This window comes from Ceratotherium simum, chromosome 8 (assembly GCF_057802395.1).
Source record: "Ceratotherium simum simum isolate JZ-2026a chromosome 8, ASM5780239v1, whole genome shotgun sequence".
Taxonomy (NCBI): Eukaryota; Metazoa; Chordata; class Mammalia; order Perissodactyla; family Rhinocerotidae; genus Ceratotherium; species Ceratotherium simum.
In genome coordinates, this window is record NC_141907.1 from 60,111,244 (window position 1) to 60,130,597 (window position 19,354).

The following is a 19,354-nucleotide window of genomic DNA, read 5'->3' on the forward strand; positions in this document are numbered from 1 at the left end:
GGGGGAAATATATAGCACTAAACATCTATCAGAGCAGAAATTAATGAAATAGAAAACAGAAAAATGATGAAGTAAATCAATGAAACAAAGCTAGACTGATCAGGATAAAAAGAAGATTCAAATTGCCAATATCAAGAATGAGAGAAATAACATCACTACAGATTCTATAGATATTAAAAGGATAAAAGGGAATATTTTGAACAATTTTATGACAATTAATTTCACAAGTTAGAAGAAATGGACAACTTTCTTGAAAGACACAAACTGCCAAAACCCACTGAAGAAGAAATATATAACCTGAATAACTCTTTAAAAATTGACTTTGTGGTTAAAATCCATTCCACAAAGAAAGCTCCATGTTCAGATGGCTTTACTGGTGAATTCTATCAAATATGTAGAAAATAATAATACTAAAGAGGAAGGAATACTTCTTAACGCAATATATGAGGCCATCACTACCCTGATACCAAAAATCAGGCAAAGACCTTACAAGAAAGTAAAACTACAGACCAGTATCCTTCATGAACATAAATGCAAAAGATATTCAAAAAATATAACAAATAAAATCCAACAATATATAAAAGGGATCATTCATCATGATCAAATGGGTTTTATTCCAGGAATGCAACATTGGTTTAACATTAGAAAATCAAACAATATATTTCACCACATAAACAAACTAAAAATGAAATATGGCTATCTCAATAGATACAGATAAAATGTTTGATAAAATCCATCATTTATTCCTGATAAAAAGCTGTCATATAACTAATAATAAAAAGGGAACTTCCTTGGGGCTGGTCCTGTGGCGTAGTGGTTAAGTTTGTGTGCTCTGCTTCGGTGGCCCTGGGTTTGTGGTTTCAGATCCTGGGTGTGGACCTATGCACCACTCATCAAGCCATGTTGTGGTGGCATCCCATATATAAAGTGGAGGAAGATGGGTACAGATGATAGCTCAGGGCTAATCTTCCTCAGCAAAAAGAGGAAGACTGGCAACAGACATTAGCTCAGGGCCGATATTCCTCACCAAAAAAAAAAAAAAAAAAAAGGGAACTTCCTCAAGCTCATAAAGGGCATGTATGAAAAATTTACAGGTAATATTATAGTTGATTATGAAAGACTGAATGTTTTCCTCCTAGGATCAGGAATACATCAAGGATGTCTACCCTTACCATGTCTATTTAACCTGGTATTGGAGATTCTAATCACAATAAGGCAGGAAAAATAAAATAAAAAGCAGATAACATGACTGTCTTGAAAATCTAATGGAATCGAGAAAAAAAGGGCTACAATACTAATAAGTGAGTTTAACAAGGTTGGAGGATACAAGATTAATATGCAGAAATCAATTGTCATTCTATATATTAGCATCAAACATCAGGTATTGAAATGAAAAGAAAATTTAAAATTTAAAAGCTTCAAAAATATGAAATCTTCAGAGTGACATCAGCAACATGGTGGAGGGAGCTATTCCTTTGATCTCTTCCCCTTTGAACTACAACTAAATGGACATTCATTGATCAATGGAGGATACCCACACAGCACAACAGGATGTCTGAGAGACATGCACAGCTATACATCTGAAGTCAATGGACTACCCCCAGGGAGGTGGCAGGGATAGGTGAGCACTCTCTGGCTCCCCAACAGCCCTGTGCACACATGCAACTGCTCTCCTGGCTGGAGCGCCCATAGCACCACTGCAGCCCCAAAGGTGGGAGTGTGCCTTGGCATGACTGAGAGAACAGGTGATGACAGCCCTGAGCCCCTATGTGATCACTTTGCTGTGGTTCCCAGGGAGTGGCCCAGGCTTGGACCCAGTGGAGAGGCCCTTCCCAGCAAACACAACAGCTGGCACAAGCAAGGAGGTGATGGCCACAGATCCGCGCTCTTGGGTGAATGAGTTCCCAGCTGTCACGAACACCCATAGTACTGCTGTGGCCCCCAAGTGGGGAGCGCATCTTGGTAGGACTGTGGGAGCAGGTGGTGGCAGCCCTGAGCCGCCATGTGATCACTTTCCCATTTGGTGGGAGAGCCCACAGGGTCACTGCAGTCCCAAGGAGTGGCCCAGGCTCGGACAGGCACAGCTGACAGGGATCATGGAGGGCTCAGAATACACAGCTCCTGTCTCGCGCCCCGCTCCAGTGGTGGCAGGTGGAATCTGTGACAGATACTGTCACTATGCAAAGGCACAAACCCACCCCATCAAATAGTATGAAGAGCTATATTAATACTCCAGACCAGAAGACAAACACCCAGAAATCAATCCTGAATGCATAGAAATTTACAATCTAAATGACAGAGAATTCAAAATAGCTATCATAGAAAAACTCAACAAGTTGTAAGAGAATTCAGAAAGACAGTTCAATGAAATCAGGAATAAAATAAATGAACAGAGGATATTCTTCACAAAAGAGATTGACACTATGAAGAAAAACCAATTAGAAATGTTGGAGATGAAAAACACAATTAATGAGATAAAGGAAAATGTAGAGTCCTTAAAAAATAGAGCTGATATTATGGAGGACAGAATTAGCAATTTAGAGGATAGAAATATAGAGATGCTTCAGATGGAGGAGGAGAGAGAACTAAGACTAAAAAGAAATGAAGAAATTCTCTGAGAAATATCCTATTCAATTAAGAAATGCAACATAAGGATTATAGGTATTCCAGAGAGAGAAAGGAGGGAGAAAGGAGCAGAGAGTTTGTTCAAAGAAATAATAGAACTTCCCAAACCTGGGGAACGAGCTGCAGTTACAAGTAAAAGAAGCTAATAGAACTCCTAATTAAATCAATGTAAAAAACCTTCTCCAAGGCATATATTAGTAAAACTAACAAAAGTCAATGACAAAGAAAAAATATTAAGGGGAGCAATGCAGAAGAAAATAACTTACAAAGGAACCACTATCAGGCTTTAAGTGGATTTCTCAGCAGAAACCTTACAGGCTAGGAGAGAGTGGAATGATATATTCAAAATTCTGAAAGACAGAAACCTTCAGCCAATAATACTCTATCCAGCAAAAATATCCTTCGGATATGATGGGGGAAATAAAAACTTCCCCCCGCCAAGACATGATCAAGAAGGCCCTCATACCTGAAAAAAAAGAAAGGGTTTACAAAGCCTTGAGCAAGGCAATAAATAGGCAGAAAAAAATCAGAAAATTGCAACTCTCTATCAGAACAGATTAGCAAAGATTTAATTATAACATTAAAGATAAAGGGAATGAAAATATCAAAAATAAATATAATCACTTCACATTAACCACAAACTCACAACACAAAATGGAATAAGTTGTGACAACAATAACTTAGATGGGGAAAAGGAAAGGGATAGAACCTGCTTAGACAAAGGAAGTAAGAGGCTATCAGAAAATGGACTGTCTCGTCTATGAGATCTTTTATACAAACCTCACAGTAACCACTAAACAAAAAATCAGAACAGAGATACAAATGACAAATAAAGATAAAACTGAGAAAACCATCATAAAGAGCTACCAAACTGAACTGGCAGTCCAAAATACATGGGATGAGAAACAAGGGAAATACAGAACAACTGGAAAACAAGTGATAAAATGGCAGCATTAAGCCCTCATATATCGGTAATCACTCTAAATGTAAATGGATTGAATTCTACAATCAAAAGACAGAGTGGCTGGATGGATTAAAAAGCAAGACCCAACAATATGCTGCCTCCAGGGAATACATCTCAGCTCTAAAGACAAACACAGGCATAGAGTGAAGGGATGAAAGACGATGCTCCAAGCTAATGGCAAACAAAAGAAAACAGATGTTGCCATACTTTTATCAGACAAAGTAGACTTCAAGATAAAAAAGGCAATGAGAGACAAAGAGGGGCATTATATGATGATAAAAGGGACACTTCACCAAGAGGACATAACACTTATAAATATACATGCACCTAACACAGGAGCACCAAAGTACATAAAGCAACTATTAACAGTCCCAAAAGGAGAAATTAACAGCAACACAATAATAGTAGGGGACATTGACACTCCACTTACATCAATGGATAGATCATCCAGACGGAAAGTCAACAAGGAAATAGCAGAATTAAACAAAAACCTAGACCAGATGGACTTACTAGATATATAGAACACACCATCCAAAAACAGCAGTATACATATTCTTCTCAAGTACCCATGGAACATTCTCAAAGATAGACCATATGTTGGGAAACAAGGCAAGCCTTAATAAATTTAAGAAGACTGAAATCATATCAAGCAACTTTTCCAACCATAATGCTATGAAACTAGAAATCTACTACAAGAAAAAAGCTGGGAAAGTGACAAATATTGGAGACTAAACAACATGCTACTGAACAAGCAATGGATCAATGAAGAAAGTAAAGGAGAAATCAAAAAATATCTGGAGACAAATGAAAATGAAAATACACCATACCAACTCAAATGAGAAACAGCAAAAGCAGTCCTAAGACGGAAATTCATAGCAATACAGGCCCACCTTAACAAACAAGAAAAATCTCAAATAAACAATCTTAAACCACACCTAACAGAACTAGAAAAAGAAGAACAAACAAAGCTCCAAGTCAGAAGAAGGAGGGAAATAATAAAAGTTAGAGCAAAAATAAATGAAATTGAAGCCAGAAAAAAAAAACAGTAGAAAGGATCAAAGAAACTAAGAGCTGGTTCTTTGAGAAGACAAACAAAATTGATAAACCCTTAGCCAGACTCACTAAGAAAAAAAGAGAGAAGGCTCAAATAAATAAAATTAGAAATGAAAGAGGAGAATGGATACTACAGAAAAACAAAGGATTATAATAGAATACTGTGAAAAATCATATGCCAACAAATTGGACAACCTAAAAGAAATGAATAAATTCTTAGACTCATACAACCTCTCAAAACTGAATCAAGAAGAAATAGAGAATCTGAATAGATCAATCACAAGTAAAGAGATTGAAACGGTAATCAAAAACCTCCACAAAAGTAAAAGTCCAGGACCAGATGTCTTCTCTGGAGAATTCTACCACACATTCAAAGAAGATTTAGTATCTATCCTTCTCAAACTATTCCAAAAAATTGAAAAAGATGGAACATTTCCTAACACATTCTACAAGGCCAATATCACCCTGATCCCAAAGCCAGACAAGGACAACACAAAGAAGGGAAATTACAGGCTAACATCAGTGATGAACAGATGCAAAAATCCTCAACAAAATATTGGCAAACCAAATACAGCAATACATTAAAAGGATCATACACCATGATCAATTGGGTTTTATACCAGGGACGCAGGGATGGTTCAACATCCGCAAATCAATCAATGTGATACACCACATTAACAAAATGAGGAATAAAAACCACATGATCATCTCAATAGATGCAGAGAAAGCATTTGAGAAGATCCACCATCCATTTATGATAAAAACTTTCAATAAAACGGGTATAGTAGGACAGTGCCTCAAGGTAATAAAGGCCATATATGACAAACCCACAGCTAACATCATACTCAATGGGGAAAAACTGAAAGCCATTCCTCTGAGAACAGGAACAAGACAAGGGTGCCCTTGCCACTCTTATTCAACATAGTGCTGGAGGTTTTGGCCAGAACAATTAAGAAAAAGAAATAAAAGTTATCCAAATTGGCAATAAAGAAGTGAAACTCTCACTGTTTGCAGAAGACATAATTTTATGTGTAGAAAACTCTAAAGAATCTATCGGCAAAGTATTAGAAATAATCAACAACTACAGCAAAGTTGCAGGGTACAAAATCAACTTACAAAAGTCGGTTGCATTTCTATACCTTGATGATGAACTAACAGAAAGAGAACTCAAGAACACAACCCCATTTATAATCACAACGAAAAGATTAAAATATCTGGGAATTAACTTAACCAAGGAGGTGAAAGACTTTTACAATGAAAACTATAAGACATTATTGAAAGAAATCGATGATGACATAAAGAAATGGAAAGATAGCCCATGCACATGGATTAGAAGAATAAACATAGTTAAAATGTCCATACTACCTAAAGCAATCTACAGATTCAGTGCAATGCCAATCAGAATCCCAATGATGTTCTTCACAGAAATGGAACAAAGAATCCTAAAATTCATATGGGGCAACAAAAGACCCCAAATAACTAAAGCAATCCTGAGAACAAAGAACAAAGCTGGAGGCATCACAATCCCTGACTTCAAAATATTCTGCAAAGCAGTAGTAATCAAAACAGCATGGTATTGGCACAAAAGCAGACACAGAGATCAATAGAACAGAATTGAAAGGCCAGAATTAAAACCACACATCTACAGACAGCTAATTGTCAACAGAGGAGCTAAGAACATACAATGGAGAAAGGAAATTCTCTTCAATAAATGGTGTTGGGAAAACTGGACAGCCACGTGCAAAAGAATGAAAGTAGACCATTATCTTGCACCGTACACAAAAATTAACTCAAAATGGATTAAAGACTCAAAGGTAAGACATGAAACCATAAAACTCCTAGAAGAAAATATAGGCAGTACAATCTTTGACATCAGTCCTAGACTGAATACCATGTCTACTTGGGCAAGGGAAACAAAAGAAAAAATAAACAAATGGGACTTCATCAGACTAAAGAGCTTCCGCAAAGCAAAGGAAACCATGAACAAAATGAAAAGATAACCCACCAACTGGGAGAAAATATTTGCAAATCATGTATTTGACCAGGGGTTAATCTCCAAAATACATAAAGAACTCATACAACTCAACAACAAAAAAACAAAAATCCGATAAAAAAATGGGCAGAGGATATGAACAGACATTTTTCCAAAGAAAACATGTAAATGGCCAACAGGCACAGGAAAAGATGTTCAACATCACTAATCATCAGGGAAATGCAAACCAAAACTACAATGAGATATCACCTTACACTTGTTAGAATGGCTATAATTATCAAGACATAAAACAACAAATGTTGGAGAGGATGAGGAGAAAAGAGAACTCTCATACACTGGTGGGAGTGCAAACTGGTGTAGCCACTATGGAAAACAGTATGGAGATTTCTCAAAAAATTAAAAATAGAAATACCATACGACCCAGCTATCCCACTACTGGGTATTAATCAACAATTCAAAGAGACTTATGCACCCCTATGTTCACTGAAGCATTGTTCACAATAGCCAAGATGTGGAAGCAACCCAAGTGCCCATTGACTGATGAATGGATAAAGAAGATGTGGTATATATATGCAATGGAATACTACTCAGCCATAAAAAAAAAAGACAAAATCATCACATTTGCAACAACATGGGTGGAACTTGAGTGTATTATGTTAAGTGAGATAAGCCAGACAGAGAAAGACAAACACCGTATGATTTTACTCGTATATGGAAGATAAACAAATACATGGACAAAGAGAACAGTTTAGTGGTTACCAGATGGGAAAGGTTTGGGGAGTGGGCATAAGGGGTAAAGGGGCACATATATATGATGAATGACAAATAATAGTGTACAACTGAAATTTCACAATGTTATAAACTATTATGACCTAAATAAAACAAAATAAAAAATATGAAATCTTGAGACATAAATTTGACAAAAGCTGTGAAAAACCTGTTAGTGCAGAAGAATAAATTAGTGCAGAAAGGATGTGCTTTTCAACAAATGATGCTGGAACTATTGAGTTGCAAATGGATATGAAATAAGAACTTGATAAGTTAAACTTCATCAAAATGTAGGACTTCTGCTCTTCAAAAGATACAGTTAAAAGAATGAAAATATAAGATATAGCCTAGTAGAAAATATTTATATATCTGGTAACATATGTATGTACAAAATATGAACTCTGAAAAATAAATATCAAGAAAGTAAAAACAACCCAATTAAACAAAGCCCAACTCCTAGCCAGAATAACATAAATCCTTTGGTCTTTACAACAAGAAAAAGCTGAACAAACCAAAAAATCAATACTTTTTTCTTGACTCATCAGAGAACTGTGGTTGCAGGGCAAACCACCATCCCAAAATCTGAAGAAACAGGCAAATCCAAAGAGTCACAACCAAGATCTACTTACCTGGAACAGAAGCTACTGGAGCCATAAACTGATAGGAACATTTAAATGGTAATTTTGATGAATTTCTGGAGGCAGAGTGTGTACTAGCATAAGAGTGAGAAACTCCTGCGGCTGTAGTCTTGAGTGTGACTTGCAACAAAAAAATCACAAGGCATGCCGAAAGGCAGAGAAAAGCAGTCTAAAGAGACAAAACAAGCGTCAGAACCAGATTCACGTATGACACAGATTTTGAAGTTATCAGACAGGGAATTTAAAATAACTGTGATTAATATGTTAAGGACTCTAATGGAAAAAGTAGACAACATGCAAGAACAGATGGGTAATGAAAGCAGAGAGATGGAAACTCTAAAAGAGAATCAAAAAGAAACACTTGAATTCAAAAGCATTTATGTTAGAACATACATGAAGAATGCTTTGATGTGCTCAGTTGTAGACTGGACATGGCCAAGGGAAGAATCAGTAAGCTTCAGAATATGCCCGTAGAAACTTCTCAAATTGAAATGCAAAGAGAAAAAAGAAGAAAAAAAAACCCAGAACAGAATATCCAAGATCGGTAGGATATTTTCAAAAGGTATAACGTACACATAATTGAAATACCAGGAGAAGAGAGAACACGGCAGAAGAAATATTTGAAGTAATAATGGCTGAAACTTTTGAAAATTAATGACAGACACTGAACCATAGAGAACACCAAAAAGGATAAATATTAAAAATGGTCAAAAGATTTGAACAGACACTTCACCAAAGAAGAAATACAAATAGTAAATAAACACATGGATAGATACTCAACATCAGTAGTCATTAGGGAAATTCAAATGGAAACTGTAGTAAGATACTACTACACACCTATTAGAATGGCTGAAAGTAGAAAGACAACTGACCATACCATGTATTGGTGAGGATGTGTTGCTGGTGGGAATGCAAAATGGTACACTTTGAAAAATAGTTTGGCAGTGTCTTGAAAAGTTACATGCATGGGGCTGTCCCATGGCCTCGTGGTTAAGTTCACCGTGCTCTGCTTCGACGGCCTGGGTTCAGTTCCCAGGTGCAAACCTACACCACTAGTCAGCAGCCATGCTGTGGTGGGAACCCATATACAAAATAGGGGAAGACTGGCACAGATGTTAGCTTAGGGTGAATCTTCCTCAAGCAAAAATAAAAATGAGAAAAGTTACGTGTGTATATATCTAACATATGGTCCAGCCGTTCCATGTCTACGTATTTACCTAAAAGAAAAGGAAACATATGTCAATCTAAAGACTTGTATAGTGCACGTTCATAGATGCTTTATTTGTAATAACCAAAAGTTGGAAACAACTCAACTGTCCATCAACAGGTGAATTGATATAAACTGTGGTATATCCATACAATGGACTATTACTCAGCAATAAAAAGGAATGAAATATTGATGCACACTACAGCATGGATGAATATCAAAATAATTATGCTGAGTGAAATTACCCAGGCTAATAATAGTACATAATCTGTGATTCTTTTTGTATAAAATTCTATGTAATGCAATCTAATATGTAGTGAGAGAAAGCAGATCAGTAGTTATTAGTCTGGTGGGGCTGCCATAACAAAATACCATAGATTGAGTGGCTTAAACAACAGAAATTTATTTTCTCACAGTTCTGGAGGCTGAAAGTCTGAGATCAGGATGCTACCATGGTCAGGTTTTGGTGAGAGCGGTCTTCCTGGCTGTCAGATGGCCCTTCTTTCTGTATCCTCACATGGCGGAGAGAAAGAGCAAGCTCTCTGGTGTCTCTTCTTATACAGACACTAATCCCATCATGAGGGCCCCATCCTGATGGCTTTGTCTATACGTAATTACTTCCCAAAGCCCCCATCTCCAAATACCATTACATTAGGGATTGGGGCTTCAACATATGAATTTTCGAGGGACACAATTCATTCCATAGCAAGTGGTTACAGGTGGTTGGAAGAGAGGGGACAGGAGTGGGAGGGAGGAAGGGACGAGGAAAAGGGGCATGAGGTAATTTTTCAGGATGGTATATGTGTTCATTAGCTTGATCATAGTGATGGTTTCACAGGTATATACATATGTCAAAGCTTATCAAATTGTACACTTTAAATATGTGCATTTCTGTCATATTCAAATATTCTTAAATAAAGCTGTTTTTGTTTTTTTTTAAAGACCAAATCTATTAGGAATACAAATAAATGCAATAAAACTATATGGAAAGGAAGTCAAGGGAATGATGAGCACAGGATGCAGGATGAAGTTGATGTCAGGTTGGAGCAGAAAAGGGGATGGGTTAATGAGTAGATTATATGGTTAAATGTAGATTACTGTCAAGACCATAACTTTTGTTTTGGGTGGTGGATTTGCATATTCCTAGCTTATTATGAAAAGTAAGTAATTAATTATTTAAAATCGGATTGTACTTGGACCAATGTTGAGATTATGTCACAAGCCATGAATTATGATTCAACCAATTTATGCATTTGAGGTTTATTCAAAGAAAAAAGGCCAGATTTCCAACATAATATTTTGTTCAAATCCTTTCTGACATGATTTGAGTGTGCACATAGAAACAAATCCATCCCCACAATGTAATTTATCCACTTTTTAAAAAAAATTTCTCATAGATAACATTTTTATCAAAAAATTTATATGCAAGAGGAACAAAATGGAAGATTCTCCTGTGTGTGGATTATGTTAACCACATGATGGCAGCATTGAGCAAGCAGTGATTTTTTTTTTTTTTTTTTTTTTTTAAGAAGGTTAATGGTTTATTCTGGAAACTGGGTAAATCACTTTGATATGATTTACATATTAATGGGATTGGTTGGTCCGTGTAGCCACATATGCCTCTCTCTATTCATTCACAGGTGGAAACCATCCCAAGAGTTTTTTAGTTCCTCAGATCTACAGAATTACATCTTTTTGAGCGATTACTATCATAAATGGGCTATATCACGTAACTTGAGATGATTTACTTCCCAAAATTTCTTCAAAATCCAAAATTTCTTGGAATAACAGTAGTTACTTCTTTTCTTTTTCATCCTTTTCTTTTTCCTTTATCATGATATCCTCATTCTATTTTTGAGTGCATTCAGCTTTGATAAAGAATTTACCCTTTGTTTTAAAAGGCCCTTTGAAACATCTGTATATTTCTTTGTAGCAAGTCTTTGAAAGATCTATTTATATGACTGCTCTCTGACCCTCTCCATTCATTTACCAGTTCAAAAAAATAGACCTAGAATTCAATTTATATATAGCTGTGTGCCAGGCACTACAGGAAAGAGGTAGTTAGAAAACAATTTGAAACTGACTGTCCTTGAGAAGTTTGCAAGCAAAACCCCCAAAACACAGCCTCTCTTCTTTTCCCTTGTGTGTAGAAGCAGCTCATTAGAGTAGACATGCTCACTTATCTGAGTGTTTTCCTCTATAAAATATACACTGCTTCGAGTGCAGTGCTATCTATTTGACAGAAGTCACTGTGTATAGTGCCTAGGAAACCAAGGGCTTAATAACCCAGGCTGTCTTCAACACTGCTTCTGAAGAGTAAGGTGACTTTTGGAACTCCATGTACTTTTCAGAGCACCCAAGAAAATCATTAAGGGCAAATTTTGCATGATGTGTAGGTTCCCACTCCATTAATTATTTTTTATAGCCTGTGAAGTAAGCCTGCCTGGGAACATCCTGTGCAGTTTCTGTGGCTATAGGAGAAAGAGGCTAAGGAAGGGTGGAGGGCCAGATCCACCCCTCTCTGGCCCAGAGAACACCTCCCACTCCACCTCCAAGCTCTCCTGTATTCTCAGATCTGGGGGTGGAGTACCACAGTGAGATTAAAGTCACTTCCCATTCCTATTTTGTCCCCGTACTCCTGGATGATGTAACAGCTCTTAAATGATATTGGGCAAGTGGTAAGCATCTGGTAAGTATTTTCTGTCTCAAAACCTTGATGTAGAACCTCGAGGGTGTAACTTAAACTTATTTATTGGCTTGAGAACAGTAAACACAGCTTCCAAAAATCTCTCTCTCATTTACTCCTAGAAAATACTTAACTCATTAAGATGCTATAGCTAAATAATTTGATTAGGCAGACATTTATTCCATTAGAATAAGTAAGTTCCTGTTTGGTTCACTTATGTATCCTAAACCCTTAGAACAGTGCTGGGTACATGGTAGATATTCAGCAAATATTTTTTGAGTGAATAAATGAATGAATTTTTAAGGGCCTTATATTCATGTTCAGAGTGTGGACTTAAACCTATTAGCATAAAGATTTGCCTGAAATTTCTGATTTTTAGTCCTGAAAGGAAGGAATAAATGAAAGATAAACAAACATGAATCTTTTATATTAAATTTGCATCAGGGAACTTAAAAGTGCCAGATATCTAATAATGCAGATGCAAAGATATTGAAAAATCAGGATTTTAAGGAAAGCCACCTTTGGTTTTTCATTATATTTTTAGAAGATGGACATCAGAGGTTATAGAAGGATGAGACATCTTTTCCTTATGGTAATCTGTTCTGACTGTTCTCAGTTGTCCACTAATTTTGTCTCAGTTTCTTCATCTATAAATCTGGGGTAATAGTAGTCATTTATTCAATAAATTTCCAGGCACAGTTCTTTGTGCTAGGAATACATCAGTGAAAAAAGCAGACAAAAATTTCTGTCATTGTGGTAGTAGGAGAGACAGACAGTAAAATATAAGCACAATGAATAAGCAATTATCTTTGTTAGATTGATATGCTATGGGAAAAAGAAGTAGAGCATGGTAAAGAGGATCACTATGTTGGAGGACAGGTTTTGTTTTTGTTTTCTCCTCAATGTTTTATCATGAAAAATCTCAAACATACAGAAAAGTTAGCAGAATGGCACAGTGAACACCCGTATGCTCCCAACTTAGATTCTATCATTGTTAACATGTTGTTATATTTGCTTTGTCACATCTGTCCATTTATTCATCCATTAATGCACCTTATTTTTAAACCATTTAAAAAAGAACACAATGTACCTCTAAAACTTCAGTGGGCATATCATTAATTACAGTTCAATATGTATGTTTTCATGTGAAACTTAGATGCATTGAAATGCACACATCTTAAGTTACTAAAGTTTTGAAAAATGCAAACTCCCATGTAACTTAAAATCTTATCAAAATATAGAATGTTTTTATCAACTGAGAGAATTTCCTCATGTCCCTTCCCAGTCAATCTCTGTTCCTATGTTTCATTCTCACTCTCAAATAACTACTATTCTGATTTTTTTCACATGCATCTTGCCCATTTGAATACCTTCCTTTGTAAAGTGCCCGTTTGAGTATTAAGCTCATTTTAACTAACTGAATATTTTATCTTTTAATGATTGAGCTTTGAGAGTTCTTTATGTATCCAGATACAAGTTTTTGTCAGATACGCATTTTATAAATATTTTATCCCAGTCTTTGGCTTGCCTATCCATTTTTTTAATGATGTCTTTTCAGGAGCATAAGATTTTAATTTTTCTCAAGTCTAATTGATAAATTTTTTCTATTACACTTTATGCTTTCTCTGTTCTTTCTAAGAAAACTTTGCCTATACCCAGCACGCAAATTAAAGTTTTCACTCAGAAACTATTTAGTTTTAGCTTTTATATTTGGGTTTATAATCCATTTCCAATTAATTTTTTTGTATGAAGCACGAATTGTGGTTCAGTTTTGTTTTGTTTTGTTTTGTTTTTTTCTATATGGCTATCAAGTTGTTCAAGTATTATTTGTTGAAAAGACTTTCCTTTTCCCATGAATTGCTTTTGGCACCTTTGTAAAAAATCAAATGACTATATAAATGTGAGTCTAAAGCTGTGCTCTCTGTTCTGTTCCATTGATCTATTTGTCCCTATACCAGTACCACACTGTCTTGATTACTGTAGCTTTCTAGCAAATCTTGAAGTCAGGTATTGTAAGTCCTCTAACTTTGTTCATTTTCGAGATTGCTTTGGAGATTCTACGTCCTTTGCATAGCCATATAAATTTTAGAATCAGTTTGTCAGCTTCTACCAGAAAACCTCAGCGTTATGATTGAGACTACATTGAATCTATAGGTCAATTTGGAAGAGTTGACATCTTAACATTATTGAGTCTTCCAATCCATGAATATGGCACATCTTCCATTTATTTAGGTCATCTGTCAGCAATGATTTGTAGTTTTCATTATAGAAGTCATCCTCAGAATTTTAAAACTTACTCTTAAGCATTTTATGGCCTGTAAGCTATTGTAAATAGAATTTTTAAAATTTCATTTTCTAGTAGTTGCTGCTTGTATACAGAAATACAAATTATTTTTTTTGTATTGACTGTACTCTGTGATCTTGCTAAATTCACTTTATTAGTACTTTTGTTTTGTTGTTTTGTAAACTCTTTAGGATATTCTGCATAAATAAAACACTATGCCATCTGTAACTAGAGAGTTTTACTTCTTCCTTTCTGATCTTTAGGCCTCTTTTTGCTTTTCCTTATCTTATTCAACCAGCTAGGATCTCCAATAAAACACTGAATAGAAATGGTGGGTGTGGACATCCTTGCCTTCTGTTGTTGGGGGAAAACGTTCAGTATTTCATTATTAAGTATGACGTTAGCTGTAATTTTTTATGTAAATGCCTATCATATTGAGGACTTCCAGCTTTGCTTTGCCCTTGGTCAACCACAATTGCAATCTATTTAGTTCTCTAAGCCTTAGTTGGGCTTCTTGGAGTTTGCCTCCTGTGTGTGTTGTTCAGGGGTCCGTCACAGATTTAGGTAGAATTTATAGACACAATTTGAGTCTCCCCTCTGTGGCTTTCTCTTTTTCTGGATATATCCCTTCACTTTCCAACTGCCGTAGTAGCCCCAAACTTTGTCTTTTGATTCCTAAAGCAAGTAAGACTGCAGATTTCTATCCAAGTTCTAGCTGTTCCATGTCTAGAAAAGCTTCCAAAATGGCAGCTCTTTCAGTGACATTCCTTTCTTTCAGACGTCCGCTCTTCTCCGAATCTGTCTGCTTCCAGTGACTCTCCAGTGTTTTCAGATAGTTGTCTTTTAATATAATTTTCCCAATGATTATAATTGTTTTCTGTGAGAAGTTTGGTCCAATATAAACAACTTCAACATTATCAGACATGGAACCTACATTTTTAAATAATGTGGTCAGAATAGTCCTTACAGAGCATATGGAATTTAAGCGAAGATTTGAAAGAACAGAAGGATTTAGCCAAAGTGACAATTTTTTTGGAAAAGCTTCCAGGCAGACAGAAGAGCTATAGCCAAGGTAGGAAATGCCTGATATGTTGGAACAGCAAAAAGAGCAGAGTTTTGAAGAGAACAGTGGTGTGATCAGACATGCATTTCAACAATACAACCCCTACTATTTTGTGAATAGATTATATAGATGCCAGTGTAGAAGTAGAGAATTAATTAGGAGGCTGTTGCAAGAATTGATAGAAGAGAGAATGGCCACTCATACCAGAGTAGTGTCAATGGACATGATGAGACTAGTGAAGTGCTAGATCTGTTATGAAGGAAGAGCCAACAAATTTTCCAATTGACTGGATGTTGCGTGTGAAACAAAGTGAGGTGTTCAAAATGACTCCAGGGTTTTTTTGGCAAGTAGCACAGAAGGATGGAATTGCCATTAACTGAGATGGAGAAGGCTCTGGGTGAATCAGTTTAATAAGACAAGGTCTGTGCCCTAAAAAGCTCACACTCATAAGTGAGAGAGATAATTAAATAACTAATGTGATCAACTAACTGAACTAATATATTAAGTACTTTTTATAGCAGTTCTATAGAAGAACAGAGGAGAAAAATGTATCATTTCAATTTGTGATGAGGGAACAGGTGGCAATGGATCAATGTATTGAAGAATAAATAAGGTGTGAAAGAACAGAAAGGAAGGAATTAGTAATGGAAAAATAATTATGAGCAATAGCACAGAAATGCAAAAATTAATGCTAAGGGCTTGGGAATGGGACACAGTTTGGTGCGAGAGTTAAGGATGTGTGATGACAACGATTGGAAAAGGGGCTGGAGCACTTGGAGAGAGGAAACTATAGGAAAAAGATGTAATAGAGCTAAAGAATATATTATTTACTAGGCTAATGAACTTGCACTTATCCAACAGGCATTGAGGAAGTGGAAAGAGGTACTTTTAAACAGTAATGTAAAAATCCTTGGGTGGAAAATAAACCAGTAATTTGTTTGTTCCTTTTTTTTCTGTTCCTTGTCCAAAGGCAGTTAAACATATTATAGATAAATTGCAAAAATATATATTCAGTGTTGTAGTTCTGCAGTGTGGTCCCTTCAGGCATTCCCTGAGCTGTTCTATTGCAGAGTTATGAATTTAATTTGATGACTTTTTTTTTTCTGGCATGATTTAATGACTTCTCATGATCTTAAATACAGGAGAAAAACAAACACAAAGTGAATAATGCCAGTTTCCCCAGTCATTTGGGTAGGATATTAAGTGGTTAGTTGTTTGCCAACATATTCTATGAATCAAAAATGTGTTATAGCCATTATGAAAAAATTGATGCTATTGAGTCTTATGATTGTTTCTTCTCTTCAAGTCATGGGCCCCAGGGGTGAGACATCAGGGGACTTTCAGTAGCAGTCAGTCAAAAGTATAAAATGAATTTATTCCTCTTACTCATATATAACAAAAGGTAGTATTGGTTGTAAAATGTTTGTTGCTTTTTTTGCATGTGTTTAGATATGGATTAGATATAGTTAATCTAGGAATAGTGTATTTGGAGGCCTAGAAGAAACAGTATATTCCTTGGGATAGTTTAGGATTATCCAATGTCTTTATTAAAAGAGATGGGGGACCCTATCTGATTTTAATTTTTGAGTGGTATTTAAGATGATTAATATTTATGACTTTTGTGTAATACAGAAGGAAAAACTGGTTTTTAGGGCAAAAAGATGTGGATTTGAATTCCACATCCTCCTCTCAGTAGTGGTTTGAGATAGGCTCAGTCTCACACTCTTTGAATTTCATCTTTAAAATGAAGATTATGGGGCTGGCCCGGTGGCGTAGTGGTTAAGTTCAAGCATTCTGCTTCAGCGGCCCAGGATTCGCTGGTTTGGATCCTGGGCGCGGACCTACACACCGCTCATCAAGCCATGTTGTGGCAGCGTCCCGCATACAAAATAGAGGAAGATTGGCACAGATGTTAGCTCAGGGACAATCTTCCTCAAGCAGAAAAGGAGGAAGATTGGCAATGGATATTAGCTCAGGGCGAATCTTCCTCACCAAAAAAAAAAAAGATTATAATATCTTTTCTACCTTAGTCTCCAGTAACTGTGAAGATCAACAGGGAAGCTGTATGATGGTTATAGAATGTTGTAAAGCACTAAATGTACGACATACTAATTCATATTATTGCCATACACTGTACATTATATAATAAAAGGTACATCTCTCCTGGCAAAGGGTGCACGTGAGATTTAATCCCACTGCTGAGATAACATAGAGTTATATAAAAATGGTGTATGAATTGGTTTCCTAGATTTTTATGATCTTACTATTTTTAATCTGCTCATATAGACTCTTTTAGGCTAAATAACCAGTACATGAATAATCAGTTTTCATGTGTTCTCTATATCACACCTTTTGTATGTCCACATTCTGTCTTTTAAACAACTATTACTTAATTAGCTTGAGACAGAATTGTTTTGAAATAGTGACCTGAGTTATGAATTGAGTTGCAGTTTAAGAAGTACATAAGAGGACAGGGCTGTAATTGCCAGTCTCTTGTGCTTGCCTCCAAATTTTTAGATGCTTAGATTTCTTCCTGAGTATTTCAGCTGTTGTGTGAGAGCAATTATTATTTGTTACAACTTAATGTTATTTTCAGTGAAAGAAACAGCACAGACCAGTAGATGATGAAATTCAGTGTAGCCCAGGCTTATTGGTAAGAGGATAGCTGTCAAAATCTACAAAAGAGGTCTTGTTGAGTTCTTTCAATCAATGTCCAGCCCATACATATATTAGCCAGTTTTGAACTTAGAAATGAACTAATTTGAGCCCTAGCTCAATAATGGAGATTTAAAATACAGTTGTTTTTCTTTTCATTTACAAAGCTTTTCATTTTGTTGTAAAAAATATCCATGGGAGCCAGCCCTGATGGCCTAGTACTTAAAGTTTTGGCACACTCCTCTTCAGCGGTCTGGGTTCTGTTCCTGGGTGCAGAACCACACCACTTGTCTGTCAGTAGCCATACTGTGGTGGCAGCTCATGTAGAACAACTAGAAGGAGTTACAACTAGAACATACAACTATGTACTGGGGCATTGGGGAGGAAAAAAAAAAAAAGAGCAAGATTGGCAACAGATGTTAGCTCAGAGTGAATCTTTCCCAGCAAAAAAAAAGAAAAAAAAAAACTTAAAATGTGTGGGGTTGGTTTAAAAAAAAAAAAAGTCCATGGCATGAAGCTTTTGCGTGAGTGGATAGGTGTCTTAAAAAGGAATCATCATCATCATCACCATCACCATCATCATCATCCAGATTTAAAAAGGAACCACTATTTTTGTCCTCAAATAGTAAACTAAACATAAAATTTTAAAAATGTTTTACTAGAACCCATATAATCATCTTCTAACTTCAGAGAAAACAGATAAAGGCTTACTCGGCTAGAACATTATAGAATGAATACAATTATTGAAAGTGAAAAACTATTGATTGGAGAGATATTCCAAAGACCCAATTTCTGTTTGAGTATGATTCAAATTGCTGCTTTTATATATGTAAAGGACTTTGGTAATCTAATGATGGCAAATTGGATCTATTTAAAGTAAGATGGCGGTAGTGTCACTTTTAGACTACAAAAGATCTAAGACAAGGCTTGGCTTTTTGAAAACAATTTGAACTTGGACTTTGAAAATGTTTTAAAAGATTATGTCTAAATGACATCCATTGTGTAATGGACAAGAAACTTTTATGTAGCAAATATACTTTTATTTTAATATTTTTGGCACATGAGTTAATTGTTGGGTTTAGGGTAACCTAAGCTACTCTGCATAGAGTAGTAACAGCCTATTTTATATTTCTATACTTACTACTTTTCAAAATGAGGTGATGGGCATCTCATTTGATTAGTTCATTACTCAAGTTTTGTTCTTTTCCTTTCATATAGGAAACCATAATGATATTTTGGATTTCAATGTGCTAGTGCTTCAGGGAAATGGTGTGTGTGTGTCTGTGTGTTTTATATTCGCTTTTTTGTTATGTCATTTGGGAGGAAGCTAGACACTAATAGTGTCATGACTATTTTTAACACCAACAAGGCCCTTTTAATCTGTAAAGCTAGAAATATTTAATAGAAGCCTATTTGTG

At 35.9% G+C, this 19,354-nt stretch overlaps 1 protein-coding gene across 3 annotated transcripts in view; it reads left to right on the top strand.

Annotated features, from left to right (window-relative positions):
* Window positions 1-19,354, top strand: part of MTHFD2L (methylenetetrahydrofolate dehydrogenase (NADP+ dependent) 2 like) — a 145,956-nt gene that overhangs the window by 28,595 nt on the left and 98,007 nt on the right. The window lies entirely within an intron of this gene.